This window comes from Pteropus alecto, unplaced genomic scaffold (assembly GCF_000325575.1).
Source record: "Pteropus alecto unplaced genomic scaffold, ASM32557v1 scaffold3, whole genome shotgun sequence".
NCBI classification, from domain to species: Eukaryota; Metazoa; Chordata; class Mammalia; order Chiroptera; family Pteropodidae; genus Pteropus; species Pteropus alecto.
Genome location: NW_006442484.1, coordinates 48,854,654 through 48,870,777, shown reverse-complemented (window position 1 = coordinate 48,870,777; position 16,124 = coordinate 48,854,654). Strand labels below are relative to the sequence as shown.

The 16,124-nt window shown below is 38.3% G+C and overlaps 1 protein-coding gene and 1 pseudogene across 2 annotated transcripts in view; one reads left to right on the top strand and one right to left on the bottom strand.

Annotated features, from left to right (window-relative positions):
- The first annotated feature begins 5,093 nt into the window (after nt 1-5,093).
- The window catches only part of CWC22 (CWC22 spliceosome associated protein homolog), a 49,037-nt gene continuing 38,006 nt past the window's right edge, over nt 5,094-16,124 (top strand). Inside the window, exon 1 of one of the 2 annotated variants that reach the window (XM_015596739.2) lies at nt 5,094-5,183. The gene's annotated coding sequence lies outside the window, so the exon portion shown is untranslated. Of the gene's footprint in view, nt 5,184-5,286; nt 5,344-16,124 lie in introns of those variants that run through there. The other variant, XM_006921248.3, reaches the window with a different exon arrangement.
- LOC112470561 lies at nt 15,176-15,294 on the bottom strand (annotated as a pseudogene).

Below are 16,124 nucleotides of genomic sequence, written 5' to 3'. Positions count from 1 at the left end.
TTTAAAATACATAATTAAAAGAAAAAAATGGATAAACAGGAGGCTAAAGGGGGTTGCCACAATAAAAAGTTACAATCTCTTGCCCAGTTCCTAGACCTGTACCAGTTTTCAAACCATTGACTGAAGACTTAGCTGAATCTCAGGAAGAAGCACTCTGCAAACATCATGTCAAATATATACTGTAATGCTTTCTCTGGCCCTTGCCCACTTGCACTTATGGAAATGACTGTACACTGAGGAAAGGAGAATAACCACATTTTGAGGACTATTAAATATAGGGTCAGAGTTGACAGTGATACCTGAAAACTAAAACAACATCATGGATCTACTATTGGAATGGAAGCACAAAAAGGCCAGGTAACAAATGGAGTTATAGCCAGAGTCTGGCTCACAATGGGTTCATCAGGTTCAGAGATGGACTCAGGGGTCCCAAGTGTATAATTCGGATTGACATACTTCACAGTTGCAATAATTTCCATATATTGTCTTTTGCCTGTAGACTAAGAACTAGCATAATGAAGAAGGCCAAGTAGAAGTCTTTGAAATTGCTTCTCCTGGCCAAGAGAGTAAATCTGAAACAATTATCACAATGCCATAGGAATGGTGGAAATCAATGAAACCTTGAAATATATAAAGGATGCAGGAACAACAGTTCCCATCACATCTCAATTTCATTCAACAGAAACCAGATGAATTAGCAGAATGATTGTAAACTATCACAAGTTCAACCAAGTAGTCGCCCCAAATGCAGCTGCCATGCCATGCATAGTACCATTGCTAAAGCAGGATATGGCCTCAGGTACATGTCATGTAGCCATTTATTTATAGAGTGCATTCTTTTCTATCCCAATCAAAAAAGACAATTAAAAATAGTTGCCTTCTACATGAAATAAACAAACAACAATGTGCATCGACACTTTAGCTCCAGGGCTGTTAACACTGTGTGTTTCTCTCATATGATCCAAAGAGATCTGAATCATCTGGAAATCCTACAGAGTATCATATTGATCCACTATATCAATGACATTATGCTGATCAAACAGGTTGAGCAAGAGGTAGCTAGCTTGTTGGAGGTTATTAAGCCTACAAAGAATCAGGAACCTGCCCCTTCATTAATGGTTTTAAGGGCCCAGTGTTCAGGGCAGGGCTAGAACATCCTCTTCAAAGTAAAAGCCAAATTGCTGCATCTTGCATCGCTTATAAGAAAGGAGAAAGCACAGTGCTTAGGAGGCTGCTTTGGGTTCTGTAAGCAACATGCTCTACACCTCGGAACATTTTCCTGGCCCATACACCGGGTGACATAAAAAGCTGCTACTTTTACAACCTGGCAAAGGAAAGAGCACGGCAGCAGGTCTGAACAGTGATGTAAGCGCCTTGACATCTGGGCTATAGAATCTGGCAGATTCTATGATGTTAGAGTTGTTAGTTTCAGAAAAAGATGCAGTACGGAGATTATGGAAATCTTAAGAAAATCCCGATTATGGTCCCTGGGGTTCTGGGTAAAGCTGCATGTCTTTTAAAAATTAGCTGTTGGCATGCTACTGGTAAAGAAAGAATGCTTGATCATGAAACACTAGTGACACAAAATGAAATGTGTCTTGTTGAACCCATCATGTCATAAGTTCTGGAGGACCTAGGTGCAATTCATCATAAGATGAAAGTATTACATTTGGGATGAAGCACAAAGATCAGAGGGCACAATCTATATGAGCAGGCAGCACAGGCCTTGATGTCACCACTACAGTTGCACCAATACCCCTCTCTCAGCTCACACTGATGGCCATATAGGGTAGGAGTGCTGTCTTGACAACAAACTGAAGGAATTAAAAATGGCCAAGCTTAGTTTGCAGATGAGTTGGCTACGTATGTGGATGAAAGTTGAAACCAGACAACAGATACATATAGCCTTACTCAGAAGCATCCTTGAAAACAGAGGAAACTGACAATCTTCCTAATGGGCAGAGCTTCAGGTGGTGCATTTGGTCATCTACTTTGTGTAGAAGGAAAAGTAGCCTGATGTTAGAACATAAATAGGCTAACAGGCCTATTAAATAGCCTGGCTGGCTGGTCAGAGGTCTGAAAAGAGATTTAAAAGATTGCAGACAAGAAGGTCTAAGGGGAGTTATAGGTATGTGGATATACTACATATTGGCATGAAAAGTGGGCAAACAATGTGAAGATTTTTTTATCATATATCAATGTCCACCAGAAAGTGTACATTATGTAAGAAGAACTAAACAACCAAGTGGACAAAATTACTCAGCTGGTTGATGTTAGCCTATCTTTGCTAGTGGCCATGGCACAATGAACGCTTGAATTACTGACAAAAATGGAGTTTAAGCATAGGTCCATCGGCACTGAGCCCACTGATGGCAGCTGACCTATCTACTGCCTCATCTGAAAGTTCAGCCTGACGGCAAGACACACCAATACTGAGCTCCTGATATGTCATTATTCCTTGAGGAGCTCAAGGAGTCGTCTGGTGGCAAGTTAACTACAGTGGGACCTTTCTTTCCTGAAATGGGCAGCAGTTTCATCTCATGGAAATGGATTACTTATTTGGGGTATGCATTTGCATTTCTTACCTACCAATCTTCATCCACCACCACTATCTGGGGACTTACAAAATGCCTGATCCACAGACATATAATATAATATAGCATCCAATTAGGGAAACCACTTCACAGCAAAGGTGGCTGCAGGAGGGTACCTGTGACCACAGGTTCCACTGGTTGTATCACAGTTTCCACTGGCATAATAGAGCACTGGAATGGCCTGCTACAGGTGAAGTTCAAGCACCTGCTAAGATATAATACTCAGCAAGAATGAGGTGCTAGTCCCTAGGATACAGCAGATCTTGAGATGGCTCAGAGTCCCTAATAGTAACAATCCTTGGGGCCAGGAAACAAGGGATTAAAACAGGAATAGCCCAATTTACCATCAATGTTAATGACCTACTAGGGGACATAGTGTTTCCCGTTCCTGCAACTCTGAGCTTTGTGAATTAGAGGTCCTACCCCCCAAAGGTCCTAGTTCCCATTCTTTCTAGGAGACAAGACTCCCATCGAACTAAGCTTCATCTGCTGCCTAGGCACTTTGGTCTTCTTAAGTTCAGGGACAAGTAGGCAAGAAGAGGAGTTAATGTCTTAGCAGGAGAAGCTAACCCTGATCAGCAGGAGGAGGTAGGCTTGATGTTACACAATGTGGGCAAGTAAGTATATGTGTTAGTACTCAGGTGATCCACTTGGGCACCTCTTAGTACTTCCTTGGCCAATCATAACTGTAAATGGACAAGTGCAGCAACACTTGCCTGAGAAAGAGATTATTACCAGGGGCTCAAATTTCTCAGGAATTAGGGTTTTCACACCACCTGTTTAATCATTAAGACTGGCAGAGGTGTTAGTTGAGTGAGAGAAATTTAGAATGGATAGTAAAAAAGAGAGGCAATGAGTTCAGTTGTGGCTCAAGACCAGCTGCAAAGATGGGCACTGCAGTTTGTCCACTAACTTCTCTTCTCGTTTCTCTTCAGGAAGAGAGGCTCACTGGAACCCTGGAGGAACTGTTCCCTGATTGTGTAGAGAGAATGGATCTACATAGTGCAAGGGGTGGACTGTGACACACAGATGTGCGTGCTGCTGATACTTCAAGAAAACACTTTTAGCATAGCTGTGAGGAGTGTCCTAAAGTGACAACCTTCAGCTGTTAACACTTTCAAGACCAACTCGGGTTTTGAGTTGAGGCCACACTCTTCTTGGGTTGGCTCCAGCCAATGACTGAGCAAGACTGTATTACAAGGGCCTCCTACTTTATCCCAGTGTGGGACTCTTACCCCTGTCCCATCCGGTTTCCTCCCTATTCCTTATACCTTTTTTACATTCTTAACTCTCACTGTTTGCTTTCTGAAGGACCCAAATGACAAACCTCACCTTTTCCAGCTCCATCAAGCTCCCTAGGTTCAACTCGAACCTTCCTATTTCTACTGATAATTGTAGAGGTGGCACTGGCTTTTTTCAGATATGCACACAAATGTTTACCAGATTCATCTCCTGTATCCTCTATTGGTACAAATGAAATCAATTCACTTAAATAATTTCAGGAGACCAAAATGCACTATAGCTGAATATCTTAAATATGAAAAAAGGGTAGATAATACTATATAGCAGAAATTATCTCAAAAGCATCAAGTGTATTAACTAATTCAATTCTTAAAACTATTCTGTGGGGGTGGATACTACTATTATTTCTAACACATAAGGAAATGGGCGCAACAGTGTGAAATAACTTGCTCCAAGGTCAATCGTCCATAAGCGTATCAATAAATTCATGACTTAAACATAAGTAGTCGGTCTCGAGTGTTTTTTTCCGTAGGCATTATATTCTTCTGCTTCTAGTTAAGGGTTAGTAGCATAATAAAACTGTAATAGAGAAGTGTCTGGAGAAACAGGCCTGGTTTACACAAGATTGGGGAACATGAAGAAACAGTTGTTTTAGGGAAAGTTGGATCCCACAAAAGTAAGAAGTAGGCGAAATTTTAGGTTTTCCTACTATTGAAAAGTAAAGCTTAAGAAAACGCGGTGTTTTTGTTTTGTTTTGTTTTACCTCTGATCTTTGTACAGACCGCTATTTCCAAGTCGTCCAGGCAATCTTCTTCTCGATGTCTCGCCAGTCTGTACCTTAACCTAAAATAGAAGCATTGTCTTCTCTACAGAATTAGCTTCTCATTGTTTCACTCTGGTTATGGTCCAATACTCCCCTATTCAGTTAGGCTTGAAATCTTGGAATTTAGTAGGCACTTAATACTTGGTAATAGTTTTGCTTGTAATCGGTTCTTGGTCTAATTATCGTAAAATCTGAAAAAGGTGTCTACTCTTTTTAAGGTTTTCACGTAAAATGACCACTATGGTCTACTTTTTGCATCTGCAAAGAAATAGTTTTAAAATAGGTTTTGCTACACCTTATAGACATTACCAGGTTTTCGGAGAGCTTCCTGAATATACTCTCTGTGCTTATCCAGCACTACAATTCCCGACATACACTGCGGCCTTATTAGCCTAAACTACAATCGCTTTGCGTCACTTCCACCTTCACAGGCGGTGGATGCTGGACTTCGTAGTTTTTATCAAGTTCTTTTGTTGCCGTTTTAGGAAGGAGAAAGCGTGGCCGGATCGACTTCTCTGAATTTGGTATTACAATATGTTTTTTTAAAATAAGTTAACAGGATAACATATCAAAGCCAATGTTGCACCAGGTTTTTATGTATTTCACGTAACTCCTTCCTATTGCCAGGGGCGGGAAAGGGAAGTGACGTACTTCCGGTGTAATGGCGGCGCGGTGGAGCTCCAGGTAATTACCCAACTCCGTAGACTCGCCGCAGGCAGCGAACCAGTGAGGGTGGTGGGTTGTCGGACCCGGTGGGAAGTGAAGGGGACCCAGGAGCGGGTGCGGGCTCGCCGGTTCGGCCGTAGTCGGCGCCAGGGTGGGCGCGACTCTCTTCCCGCCGCGAGCCGGCCCGCGAGGTTGGAGTATGAGTGCCGGTCGGGCGGAGGAGTCTGAGCGGATGGGGAAGGGGCGGCTGGGAACTCCATGCCCGCCTGCGCGGACCGACCTAGCTTCCTAGTGAGGTTCCTCATACTGTATACACAGTGTCTTTGTTGCTGAAATCCAGAACCGTTGGTGGTTCTCCTTTCTTGTGCAGTGTGCTCGGCCCAGGATCACGTAGACCCTCTCGAGTCGTTTGGGCTTCCCAAAGCCCCTTAGTGCCTGGACCCCCAGGCCATGGGAGTGGGATTAATGAACTGTAGTTAGTTGACAAATAGAAGATCTACTCCTGTACCTCTTTCCGGCGTAATTTCTCTGTGACTGCTTCTTTAAAATTTCATTAGTCGTTTCTTTTTCACACATTTCCCATAAATAATGTTTACTCTTGGGCACTCTGATCTTCAGTATATGTTGCTCTTCCTCTGTCATTCTTTATCCTTCCACAAAGTGATCGACCTCTAATAAGGTGATAACTCCCAAACTTAGGTCTCCAGTCTCCACCCCTCTATTGAGCTCAGGATCCTACAGTACGCTTGCATGTACTGGTAATATAATAGTTAATTTCACTGAGTCTTATTGCAATAGCGCTTTACCTATTTTCACCTCATCCTTACAGTTCTTTGAGATTAATGGAGAGGGGAAAAAATGGAGTAAGGCTATTCCTGTTGCAAAATTAAGTGATTGAAAACTGCGGTAAGAGTTTCTTTTGCATTTTTAGGTGTCTACAGACTGGAAAGAGATAAACAAGCAAACGTAGGCTTCAGTTTACCTCCTCAACTGTGTTTAGATTTGTTTTATAGGATTGTCTATGAACTCCGGAGTTAACCTAAATTAACATCCTACTGTGGAAAAACAGATTTAGAATTGGTATTAAAAGTGTGATTTTGATCAAAAAAAGTGTTGATACAGACAGCATCTGTAGGAGGAGGAGACCTACTTGTGTTGATCCTGGGGGATGGAACAGTAAGCCAAAGATTTCAGTCTTCCGCACATTATTAGGTCAGTCACTTGGGGAAGATTTCCTAATGTCTTAAGTCTCAGCATCCTCATCTGAAAAATGTGGATAATCATAGTACCTGTCTCTGGATTGTTTTGAAAATGAAGAAAAATAATGCATATAAAGCACTGTGCTGGCATACAGTGTTAGCTATTATTGTTACTACTACAGTATAGTTGATTCATTCTCTATGTGCCTTAGTTCTTTTTCTTTGGTTCTAAATGTTGCCCTTCCACCTTTATTGTGCCCATGCCACATGCCACTTTTATAGAGCCTTTCTCACCTCATTTGGCTGGGGCTCTGGGACTTAAGAATCCAAGAACCTTGATCTAGTACTCTGGCCCAGTGATTCTGAAAATGGGGTTCCTTGAATCCACAGCATGTCCTTGGAACTTATTAGCAATGTAAATTATTGGGCTTTATCCCAGTCCTGTTGAATCAGAAACTGGGGAATAGGGGACCGTCAAACCATCCACATCATTCTCATACCAGTTAGTTTGAGAGCCACTGTTCTAGTCCATACCCTATGGATCTGTTATGGTTCACCCTAAACTCCATCACCCAAATCAGATTTGTTGCCTTCCTTGCTTCAAAGTATTTGATCTATGGCCAGTCAATATTTCCCTGTTACTATGCCATCACGTCCTTCTGCACTTTAGATAGTTTAGCTCCAATTGCTTCTGGAATTCTGACACGAAGACTAGTTACTTAACCATCTTTCCTAAACCTTCTTAGCTCTATCAGTTTTCCCTGCTGCTGGATTGTTAGAGGTTAAGTCAACTCTGTGGTGATTGTTTATTTCCAAGTGATCTACAGTGCTCATTGTATCTGAGACCACCTAAGAGAGTACATGATGACACATTGTGTATTTATAATGCCTATGCCTTAATTTGAACATTATTTTCTGTTTATTGCCCACATGTATTTAGACTGAATTTTGTACTACTTAATGTATCCTTAACTAGCTGTAAGTCATGGCTAACCTAGAGCTAGTTTAAGAATTAGTTATTGGTAATATAGCTGATCTCACTGAAGATTTTGAGGGCTTCCTTGTTGTATTTCTCTCCTTTTCTATTTGAGTCTGAGAATCCTAGCATGGGAAGATGATGGAACAAAAGGACTTTGACATATTAATTTCAGCAAACTTCCAGGCTTATTAAACTTATAGCCTAAATATTTTATCTTAGTATATGCATGTCACAAGTGGACATTGGAAGAGACATTTCAATGCCTACAATAAAGTGCAAACTTTCGAAGCATTCTCTTCAAAAATAAAATCAGGAGAGGAAGCAATGGATTAAAGCAAGCTTTTGCTATTTGTAGCCAAGCTAATAAGTCTTTCCCAGTGAACAGATAACCAAAAAGATGGTATGGGCTGCCTTGGCCTGAGGACATATGGAATCCTGAGGTTATAGAATAGGTTCCATATGGCCTGAGGACATATGGAATCCTGAGGTTATAGAATAGGTTAGCTAATGAGAAGGGGAGACCCGGTGGAGATTCACATTTAACTTGACTTTATGCCTAACTCACGAATCGATCAGGCTAGACAGAGTTCACTTCCACCTGAAAAGTTATCTTGAGAATCCTTCCCTGAATTATCTTTTTTATCAGGACAATGGATGACAGGAACTTCTAATGGAATGTTGTACTATGTGACTAGGGGCTACTTCATAAATTTCTGTGGAGGCCACCACTTCCAAGTTTTCTTTAAAACTTAGAATGTGGTTTACTAAATGACTAATTAATTAGAAAGTCCACTTTCAAAGCTGTACTGTGAGCATTGGCAGTACATATCCAGCCCATATACTTAACTGAGCAAGCTGAGGATCAAATACTCTGAGAGGGAGAACAAAGTGGTATGAATGAAGGCATACAGCACACTCAATAATTAGACTTGTTTTTATAAGTTGAAGTAACCACCTCGAGGGTCCAGTTTCCTCTTGCAATGTCGTCAAAGGAACTGGCTATTTTTTTTTTTTTTTCCATCTCAATAGGGAGGTTTTTTCAAGCTGCTCATCGAGTTAACATGGATGAAGACAGGGGATGGCACCTGATAGTGCTATCTTGATGCAGTTGATGATAGATAGCTCAGGGGTTCCTAGAAGTAGAGGTTAATAGGTGAGACAAGGCTCCTGTGGTATTACTTGGTAAAGAAGTCAGAATACCATTATAGGGAGTTCTGTGTAGGGAGAAATAGGAATAATCATTAAAAGTCTGCACACCCTCTTTTAAATTTAGTTTTAGACTTGGAACCTAGTAAGTGGCAGGCACTGTCCTAGGTTCTGGATATGTAGCCATGATCAAGAACTTAAGTATTCAGTGTTCTCATACAAGATCTTTCATGCTTTAGCTTCATGAGTCTCATGTTCCCTCTTATTTCAACTCAGTCTTCTATATGCACCCTGTACTCTACTCAAACAACTTGGAATTCCCTAAATTCTTTTATGTCTCTGAGTTTTTACACATGCTGATCTCATTGCTTTAATGCCCTTTCCCCGCTTTTCATGTGGGGAATGACCTTTTTCTCCTTTCCTACTGTCCTTCAAGATTCAGCCTCCAGACCCGCTTAGTTGCACTTCCTCTTTTCCAGTAGTATTGTGTTTGTAACATTGCTAAAACACTTAGACTTTTCATCTCTGCCTGGATATAGGAACTTAGATCTCTCAGACTACAGTGTCTTGTTTGCAGCTTAAGGTATATATCACCCCACTGTACATAGACATTGCCTGTAATCCTCTATCCTTTATCATTTCCAAAGAATAGGAGGTAAAGTAAAAAAGTAGAAAAAGACCATGACCATACTGCTCTTTCTGTTAACCTTATAATACTTCTTCACTTTCTTTATAAATACTCTTGTGAAGCACTTCTTAATATGAGGATCAATTATGGCTCCAGCCTCATCATTTTTTTTTAGTTCCATTTTCCTGTTTGTCCTGCACAAAATTTTTCATTTTTTATTACTTTACCAAAGAGACTCTTTTGCATAAATACAAACATTAGCACAAAATGAATAAGGAAGCATTCAGTGGGTAATTAGAAGCACTAGAGCTATTTCTTTACCATAAGGCATATATTAAGTAAAGTGGTGAGGGTTATGGTATAGGTTTGAAATTTAAAGTTTTGTCTCTTCTTTGGTATCATAAAAATGGGTATTAATGGGTTTTGTCACTAGACTAAAAAAACCCCATAATGATATTTGTTCAATGAACGAGATGCCAGAGTTCATGAAGAAAGGTAAATCCTGTTGCCAAGCAGATGAGCCATGAACCAAGGGGTGTAGGAGGGAAACTAAGACAAGACAGGGTAGGCTTAGCAGGATATAAATACAGGCGATCAAGGGTTTAGTAGTAGAAATGTTCTTTAGAATTTGCTTTTATTCGGTAACTAGAGGGACTGCTACTGAAGAACTCTTTTCTATTATAGGATAATATATGAAGACAGATTGTTGATATAGTGGACATTGAGACAAAATTTCTATTTTAAAAACTTAGGAAATTTGGAAAGTATGGAATAATATTGCATATAGTATTATATTATATGTATTATAATATTATAGTGGAATGTGCTTTTAATTTAAGGCCTGGGTTTCTCTGTGGGCAGTTTTACAGATATTTAAAGGATCTTTTGCGCTGCATGGGTGGAATGCAGTGGAGCCCTACTAGTTAACAGTATATACATATATAATTTATATTTTTAGAGGCAAGTTGTGAAAGTTTTTATAGTCTAGAGATAAAGTAGACCTTCTGAGAAATCTTACTAGAGAAGTCAAAAACAATTTGCCTTCTAAAATGAAAGTTATCTCGTGGGATCTTTCCTAATGGATCTTTCCCAATGGATCTTTCCCCCTACCTTCTCCCATATACAATGTCATGGAGAATTGGATGAGGAGCAGATTTGATTCTGTCTCCTATTAACTGGGAAGGTTAATACAATTTGGAGACCGACTGGGAATGAGAAGGAAATTTTCATTTGACTGGCTTTACAGGTAATACCTTAGAGGAAGAGCTGGTTTGAGGAGAGGAGGAAATGGTAAGTTCCAATTTGGACTTCCCTGGTTCAGAGGGCCTTTGGGACATCCACAGGGAGGTTTCCTGTAGGCATTTAGACATAAGGATTTGGACCTCTGTAGAGTAGATTGGGCTGGAATAAAAGTCATTCTTAAAAATGTTAGTTGAAGGTGTGGGGTACAGATAGTCTTCCAGAGGGAACGTGGAGAAAAGATAAGGACTATTGTTCAGTTAACAAGTATGTATTAAGAGCTTTCTGTGTTGAAAATGTGGCAATGAACAAAACAGACAAAAATCCATGAGCAAAGATTAAACTCTACAGGATAGTAAATGTTAGGTGGACAAAGGAAAAGAGACAGAAAAAAAAACAGATGAACTTGGTGTCCCTGTAAGTTGAGAAGCAAGAACTTTAAGAAGGGGGTTTGCAGTACCAAATGCTAGAGCAGTGTCAGATAAATGAGATGGCCCCTGGAATTAGCAACAAAGAGGTCATTCTGTAACCTAGATAAGTACTTTGGAGTAGTGGGAATGGAAAACCAAATTTTGGGAGGTAAGAGAAGTTAATGGGAGGTTAAGAATTGGAGGAATCAAGTGTAGATTCATCTATCCAAAAAAAAAAAGTTGGCTTTTTAAAGAAAGAGAGAAACTAGAAGGAAAGAGGAAAAAGAGAATTTGCCCCATAAGTGTCATAATTTACATTTAAATGAATCAGTAAAGAAGTTCAACATGTAGAATTTTTCTTTAAAACCAACTCAATTGGAAATCAGTACTATAAATCGAAAAATAGCTGATAGTTTGAAACAAAAATTGACAAATTCCTGTCCTTATAGAACCTATATTCTGGTGAAAAGGAGCATATTAGAGGATCTTCCTATGTACCAACAAAAGAATTTTTAAAATTGAAGTAGCACATCCAAATGATCATATCAATAGCTTTAATTTCTGAGGTTACTTAATTGCAGACCAATATGGACTGGCTACATAGTGTAGGAAATGAATGAAGAATAATAGCTCTTCAGTTTATAATGAGTAATTTTTAGCATTGCTATCACTAGGTTATTGGTATCACTGAATTCATTAAAAATATAAAAATTTTTAGATTTTATCATTTTTTAACTCATTTGAAATTGTCTTAAGATGTCTCCAAATTGGTGCTGTCTCCCCTACACAGAGTCAGAAATCAAAGGCTTTTATATTGCGTTTATACCTCATCACTTACAATCTTTATCACTTACAGTCAGTGCTATCTGCACAGCTTCCAACACTGTACTTGAACATAGGAGTCTTCAGTCATTCAAATGGTTATGAATGAAACCATACTAGTATACAACGACCAGGAAGCAAATGACAGGCGGTACAAGTCTGCAATTCTTTATTTGTAATTCTTGGAGTCAGAACTGTTTTGACATTTGGAATTTTTCAGATTTGGGGGAAGAAATACATTGCAGAAACATTAAACCCCCCTTTTGGGGTTCTGGGCAACCTCTTCTAGTTAAACACCTTAGTATTTCTGCAATGTATCACATGAAGAGTCACGTGAAATCTCAAGTTGGTGCATGGCAAGTTTTGCTGCCAAATGAGTTTACCACGAGCTTAAAAAAATATTTGTATTTTCAAATTTCAGAATTGAAGATAAGAGTTGTCACCTTGTACTTGGTGACTTTTCCTGAAAGGGACAGGAGTATGTTGGCCTCTTTATGTCCTTGAAATTGTGAACTATGTTGAAATCAAATTACATCATTTTTCTTTATGTAGAATATCACGGGGCAAATTTCTAACTGATATGTATATATCAAAAAAAAAGCAAAAAAAAAGTTAAAGTGATTTTTCTACACTAAGGGGATTTCCTTCAGTAAAGATAGGAAGAAGCCATAGCACTCTTGGTCATTAATGCTCCAGAACTGTGGCCAGTCTGCTACTCTTATCTGTTCTCTGTGAAGAAGAATCACTATTTGGAAGGGGTGAGGACTTAGGTCCTATTTGGGCATTTTCTTGAAGATCTCTCCCCCACCTCTACCACCCATTACATTTTTCTGCATTTAGAACAGACTTAAACTAGTTTTTATTTTGAATATTGTTTAATACTACCACTTACCCCATTGGACAACTAAGGTTTGGGTGTTTGTTTTTTTTAAGCTTATAATGTTTGAAGTTTGCCAAGCCTGCTGTTACTGTGTAGAATGCAGAAGAACAATCTAAAGAGAATCCACTTTGTTGATTCCCTTTTAACAATTTTATGATAGTGTATTTTGATGAGTTCCTTGGCCATTAGTTTAATATTTTCTCCTTTTCTGAATTTTTGAAGTAATTGCAGAATTTATAGTTGCATAGTTTCCAGATGACAGTTTAAGGTCCTTACAAATGTTATTAAATATTTTACTTTCTGAAGCTGGCCAAAACTGATAGAAAAATCTTCATTTTTAAACTACATTTCTTTATTGTAAAATCTCCTTGCTCAGGAGAGCAGGTGTGGTTCTGCCGAGTTGCTTCCTTGTGACAGGAGAGAGAAATTTAATAATTCATCATAAAATCATCCTAATTATGCTAAGAAATACAGTGAGAGCTATAAACTCTAAATAAATTGTTCTCATTGCAAGAATTTCCAGTTAATCTAAGTATCAAGCATACACATATGAACTCTCAGAATTTCCCTATTATAGGCATATTCTGTAAAAATCTGGGTGATGATAGTACTTTGTGCCTTTTTTTGGCGGGGGGCGGCGGGGCGGATAGAACTGCAGTAGCAGTCTACATTATTGTCAATTTCACACTTACATTTTGGGACATGGAAATGTAACAGATTGTATGTACTTGATTGCCAGAAAATTATTTGGTAATGATGGTTGAAGGGTAGAAAGGGGAAGGATGACACTGATCAGAAATGAAACTCATTCAATTTAAATAAGTCAGGTAACTGGAAATAAAATACGTAGAAAATTGCTTTTTTTTTTTTAACGTGTTGGTAGGTTGAGAAGAGAACCAGAAGATCCAAGAGGGATAAGCAAAGGAAAATGCTAAATCTTGGAACATTAGAGTCGAGTAATTTGCTTATGTGGTGCCTGGTCACAATGAATTCTATGTATGCTGACTAAATAAAGGAATCCTTAATATTTTTATTATGCATGTTTAAAAAGAAGTATTGCCTCATATGTTAACATCAAAACCTTTGCTATCTTGAACTTTAGAAGAATGGATCAGTTTAGGATAGGAAAATTTTCTGGGTAGTAGAGACTGCTATTTACATTTTGTAATTTACCAGTTTGGCATCCGTTTATTAATGTTGACATTTTCATTGGGATGCAATATCAGATGGTATTGGTATTAGATAAACCTTTTTGAATTTTAGCTATGTTATTTACTAGCTCTAATTTACTTGGACACATTGATTCAAATCTCTGTACCTCAGTTCTCCCATTGAAAAATAACGTGAAAAAAAAAATCACCACATCAGGATACATATGGGGATTGAAAGGATTATATTAATGAAGTGCCTAGTATGTTTTCGTGGCTGCAGTAATTTATCATTATTCATTATTGTTGTTACTGTTATCTTAAGTTACACATTTCTGACTTCTAAAACAGGAAATGTAATTAATCTCTGGATAGCTCAAGAATATCATTGGAATGTGCTATAGAATCTATTCCTGTAGATGGTATATTAGTTTGTTGCACATCTGCTGTATACATTGACAGTCCTCCCATTGTCTGGTTTTGAAAAGCTGATAGCTTGCCTTCACTGTTGCATGTCAGTACCCACTGGGACACTTCTTTCCACATTATTTTAAAATGACTTTTGTCTCTGGAATACATATAATACAGTTGAGGAAAATAATTTTTAAAAGTTTGTGTATTATTGGCATTAGAGCTTAGAAATCTCCATTATTAACTGGAGCACAGAATAGGTGATTTTAAAATGAGTCTTATTTTTAAGTACATATTAAGATAAGTTCTCTTGGGTAGAAAATATGTATCTATAAGGATATAAGTAGTTCTGAGAGACCAAATCCCACCCTATTCTCATTCTTCTGCACAGAAAACCATAATGTGAATATAATAGTCAGCAAGTTTACAGTCTTACTGAATTAGAAAGTGTTCTCTTCCATAATTTTGTCCCCTCTGCAGTGATAAGATCTTCAGCCTCCCTCTTTCTTAGAAGGTAGGCTTGATAGAGGATATTAGTTAATTAAGTTAGTGCTAAATTCAAGTTAATGTGGATTCTTACTATGTAAAAACATCCCATTTTAGAGTAGGGCAAATCGTTCAATTTGGGACCTACACATTATATTTGTTGTCTTTTAAGTCTCTTATTCTATAGCTGTCCGGCTCTTTTCTTTTTTGTCTCTCATGCTATTGAATTTTTGGAGAAACTGATTCATTCATCTTGTATGTTAAAGCCCAGAAATAAAAACTCACCAGTAAGATACCTAATTAGTAGACAAAGTTACGTTTATTTGCTGCAGCAAGGGAGCCTCAAAAAAAAGGTTAAGGAAAGGTACTTAAAAGAGTTTGTGAGACTAGAGGTAGTCATCAGATCTTGGTAGGGATTAGGCAGAATTTGGTTTTTTTTGGGGGGGGGGGTTGGCTTTTTTTGTTTGTTTTTGTTTTGTTTTGGTTTTTTTGAAATTTTTTACCCCTATAGCACCTGATTTTCCTAGGTGGTCTCCCATCCAAGTACTAACCAGGCCCAAACCTGCTTTGCTTCCGAGATCAGACGGGATCGGGCTTGTTCAGGGTAGCTTGGCCATAGACAGGATTGGGCAGAATTTGTAAACTAGAGTTGCTGGAACAGTAGATGATCCTGTTTTTAGAACAGATACACTGTAACTCCTCAAAATATTGTAATTTTTGCTTTAAACAGACCTATGCATTTTATTTTTTTAGAGGTATGTATTTTAGATAAAAGAAAAATTCTATTTCTTGAGAAAGTTACCATTTCCAGTGTTCTTCATTTCTTTCTGAAAAATTCGAATTTCCATCTGGTATTATTTCTCTTCCACTTGAGGAACTTCCTTTAGCATTTCTTGTAATGCAAGTCAACTGGTGATACAGTCTCTTAGTTTCTCTTAGTTGATTTTGCTTGTTTGTTTAATCAGCAAATGTCTTTATTCTGTCTTCATTTTAAGGTTATTTTTGCTGGAATTCTAGGTTAACAGTTTTTTATCTTTCAGTTTTTTAAAGATTATTCTCCTGTTCTCTGGTTACCTTAATTTCTGATGAGAAGTCAGCAGTAATTTGAATTCTTTCCCTGTATTTAATGTTTCTTTTTTTCTCTTGCTGCTCTCAGGATTTTCTCCTTATCGTTGGTTTTTAGCAGTTTGATTATTGACTACTATATAAGACTGTGCTTCAGTGTGGTTTTCTTTATATTTATCTTGCCTAGGATTCTCTGAGCTTTATCAATCTGCAAATTTGTGCCTTTCGCCAAACTTGGGAAACTGTTATTTTGTTATTTCCTGAAATATTTTTTCTATCCCATTTGCTCTCTCTGTCCTTCTTAAACTTTAATCGCACATATATTAGGTCTTTTGATATTGTTCTACATGTCCCTGATACTGTTCATTAAAATTTTTTTGTCTCTC